We start from the raw sequence: 4,500 nt of genomic DNA, 5'->3' as shown, positions 1-4,500 counted from the left end.
GGTGTTTTAATAGGACTTTGACGTATTATTTTTTTTTCTCGCTATCGGTGGACCCTCCGGCAAAAAAAATGTTATACCAAAATATGCTCAATGTAAAACTGAATAATTTTGCTAAAGACATCAAATGTCTCTCTTCATCCCTGTGTGCTATTAATTGCGTGCAACTAGATTGATGTTTCAAAATTCAATCTTCACCAAGCAAACGTATTTATAAAATACCATACCTACTGGTTAGCCGTAGCGAAAACGCAACAAATTCGTATGGTAACACTGACCCAAGTCTCAAACAAAATCGGAATCCTACTGTTGCAAGGCTTTGGAGTCTGCTGCTGCTGAACTGGGATGCTGTAAGGTTGGGTTTGTTGTTTATTATTGGCTCTCTTTTCTAGTGAATCGATCTTCTCAGCACCACCCAACAGAAGCACGTTGGGTGGGTGGTTTTTTGAGCGACTATTTTTGAGATCATTTCTCCAGATATTTTATTTTCACGTGGTTCAGAAGAACTGTTTTGGTGTGTATTTTTACCGTTCGGCTGGGATTTTCTCTGAAACTGGGGGGAAATGTTGGGAAATTCTCCGAGAATTGGATACAATATGAGCATTGAGAGTTTCGTTAGCTTCGGCTAGGTTGGAAATCAACATAACGTTGTGAAACGGTGTGTGATTAGCAAAAAGTTTAAGGAAAAATTAGACCTGTAAATTTGAGAACGAGATCAAAGATGTTAAGGATTTTTTTTTGTTTGATCTATTTCTTTTTTGGTTATTAGATTTATGTCAATACCTCTGTAACTTATAAGCGAATTCGTAGAAAGAAGATGTCTCAAGTTCATGTATTAGTATACTCTCTGGAGCCACCAGGTAAATATTAAGGTCAATACCAAACAAAATGCCAACAAGTAAATATGATTGCATTTAATTTGAAATAAGCTGATCTTGATGTCATGATTAATTTAAAAGTTAAAGGGAATAATTACGTAACTTACCCACTTTTTCAATCTTTTTCACATAAGAATTCAAAATATTTTGATGAATTTTGATGCACAAACGACTAGTAAAAAATTATCGTCAAAAAATTCAATTATTTTTTTCGGTTGCCATGCGCCGGATGAATTTTGGGAATAATGTTCATCAAGTTATGTCGTGAGACGGAATACTATGTGAATAAAAATAAATAAATAAATCAAATCACGTCAAAGCACGCAAAGTGCAGTATAAAGGGTGATACGGTCAAAATTTGGTCAACATCAACTTGACGTATTTCTTTAATTTTTGCATTTAAAAAACCTTAACACCCCTCATTTTGAAGGTGTGTGTGTGTGTGTGTGTGTGTGTGTGTGTGTGTGTGTGTGTGTGTGTGTGTGTGTGTGTGTGTGTGTGTGTGTGTGTCTGTGTGTGTGTGTCTGTGTGTGTGTGTCTGTGTGTGTAGAATGTTGCTCCTATTTTGATTTTGGAATTTACTCTTCAGTTGTCAGAATGCCGTCCAAGGAAGAAGAGCAGCGTATCAAAATTTTGCTCGCGCATCGCGAGAATCCGAGCTACTCGCACGCAGGGATGCCATTCTCTGCCGAGAAAAACGGAGAACGGAGAATAAAACACCCCCGTGCGATAACCGCAATTCACCCGGGTGAGATTTTTTGTTCCTCTCCACAGTTGATTCGCACCCCGGTTTCGAAAGCCACACACACCTAATTCCAATAGCTCCGGCGTGCGACAATTTGTCACTGTAGAGCACCCCGGTGACAACACAGGACCGACTGGTTTAAGCCACGAAAAAGCAAAGACAAAAACAAACACGATGGTGTGCATAATAATAGCATCAACAAACGATGAATGTTTCGGGCGAGTGGTTCAGCTTCGTATGTATTGGTAAACGCAACAAGCCAAGCCAGCTGCCGTCGCTGTCGCTCTCCGTGGTGAAAACATTTTTTCACTATAGTGTGTGTTCGCTCTGTCGTGTTGATTAACAGATTCTCTACAGAGGTTTGGCTAAAAATCTCTGCGGTGCGTTTCAGTGAATCTCTACCGAGAATCGAAAACCGAGCACGTCGGTGATTCTCGTTAGAGAAATGGCAAGCCTGCTCGCACGCAAAGCTGGCAAAATCGCTAAAAGTTGCCAAATCAACCGTTACAAATGTAATTAAAGTGTTTGGGGAACGTTTTTCACCAGCCAGGAAATCTGGATCGGGGGGAAATCGAAAACCGGAAGCCGCTGAGACGACAAAGAGTGTTGCCGGTAGTTTCAAGCGAAACCCTAACCTCTCTCTCCGAGATGCCGCAAATAAGCTGGGTGTATCGTCCACAACCGTGCATCGAGCCAAAAAACGAACCGGACTATCGACTTACAAGAAGGTAGTGACTCCAAATCGCGATGATAAACAAAATACGACGGCCAAAGCGCGATCCCGAAGGCTGTACACGACGATGCTGACGAAGTTTGACAGCGTGGTAATGGACGACGAAACCTATGTACGTCAAAGCCGACTACAAGCAGCATCCGGGACAGGAGTTTTATACGGTAAAAGGAAGAGGAAAGGTAGCAAATATTTTCAAGCACATGAAACTGTCAAAGTTCACGAAGAAATATCTGGTTTGGCAAGCCATCTGTACCTGTGGCTTGAAAAGCACTATTTTCATAGCTTCTGGGACTGTCAACCAAGAAGTTTACGTGAAAGAGTGCTATATTTCGGAACAGGACTGTCTTACAAATATCAAATGTTCTAGAAAAATGTGCCAAACAGAGCAAAACAACAATGCTGTTATCTCAACAAATTTCAAAAATTTTAATTTTCGAGTTATTGAACTTTGTTTGAAAATTTTTACAAAATGTGATTTAAAGATCTTTTTTTATCACTTTATAATGTTTCTCAAATGGAAAAATTATTATAAACATATGTATTCTATTATGTCAATCGTTAGAGTATAATATGAACTTCATCATGCCATATTTTCAAAGCAATAGCACAGAAATCAGACGTACAAGCTCGAACAAAAAACCGTCAAAAAAGTGTGTAAAATTTCAAATGCTATCACCAAAAAAATACGTTAGAAACTGACTGCAAACAGTGCCATCTATTGAGCCGTTCAAGAGTTACAAATCATCTTTAAAGTGCCCAGTTTTCGAAAAGGCATAATCGTAGCCAAAAAACAAAAAATAGTTCAAAAAGGGTGTTGGGATTTTACACAAGTTTCGTGGGCTAGCTTGTACGTCTGTTCTCTGTGGCAATAGTAAACTCTTAATTTTTTTAAGAAGAAGTTTTCCAAAATGTATGTTATGGGTATAATTGATCCCTAGAATCCAAAAAGATGTATTTTTCATCTGAATGGATCGTGATCATTGGTTATCATGAAATTACTAATATCTGAAAAGGGCTAAAAATACTGTAATTATCTAAAAACTAGAAAATTGCGCCTAAAAGTATGCAATACCTCTAGGGTAGAAGACCAACTTTTATAATTCTCTTTGTCTAACACTTGTGAAAACTGTGAAACGAGCACTTATATTGCAAGAAATAGTCAACGGACCTTTTATCTTCGGATTTTATTAGATTTTTGGCAAGGGTCAGGGTACCCTGATTTAAGGGATTAAGTCTCCTGTAACTTAAAAAATATCACAATTTTTTTAAGTCTTACGAAAATGCTTCTAGCTCATTTACGAGTTCATATATCGTTTTAAATTTTGGAGCATATTAACTTTAAATTACACGCTGTCAGAAAATGCAAAAGACGGCGAGTTGCTAAATTTTCTCATAAAAATATGATGAAAATAAGAAAAGAGGATCAAGTATCCCCATCCTCCCCTACTGTTTTGGCCGGATTTGGCATCTTGCCATTACGGTAAAAAGGCCATGGAGTGGTACGCCGCCAACAACGTGCAGGTGGTTCCCAAGGACAAGAACCCTTCCAACACGCCAGAGCTCCGCCCAATTGAGAAATACTGGGCTATAGTCAAGCGGAACCTAAAGAAGACCAAAAAATCTGCTAAGGACGAGAAGCAGTTCAAGGCAAACTGGCTTTCTGCGGCGAAGAAGGTGTAGGTACAAGATGGCTGTACAAAATCTGATGGCAGGGGTTAAGCGTAAGGCCCGGCAATTCGGATTTGGAAAAGCGGAAGCCTAACTGAATATTTTTCCTGATTTTTTTTCTAATTAAACTTGTAAAAGAAATTAAATTTGTTTTTTTTTTTAATAAACGATTTCACCGATTTACACGTGTTTTCCCTTGACCAAATTTTGACCGTATCACCCTTTAATCAACTTGAATTTCTACTGTCATCAAAAGCTAGCCTTTGACAATGTCAAAATTCGTTTGAAATTTTTTAACAGTCGCCATTCAAGAAGAAAAATTTTCCAATGAAACCATGAATGCGGTAAAAAAAAAACTACGAGTCCGATTCAGCTAAATTGAGTCACCACAACCTTTTACAAGATTTAGTGTTTATTCTCACTAGTTGGAATTCTTTTAAGTTTTAATTTTTATTTACAGAAACAAAAAAAAGTACACC

The sequence above is a fragment of the Uranotaenia lowii genome, chromosome 3, assembly GCF_029784155.1.
Source record: "Uranotaenia lowii strain MFRU-FL chromosome 3, ASM2978415v1, whole genome shotgun sequence".
Taxonomy (NCBI): Eukaryota; Metazoa; Arthropoda; class Insecta; order Diptera; family Culicidae; genus Uranotaenia; species Uranotaenia lowii.
This window is presented reverse-complemented; position numbering follows the sequence as displayed.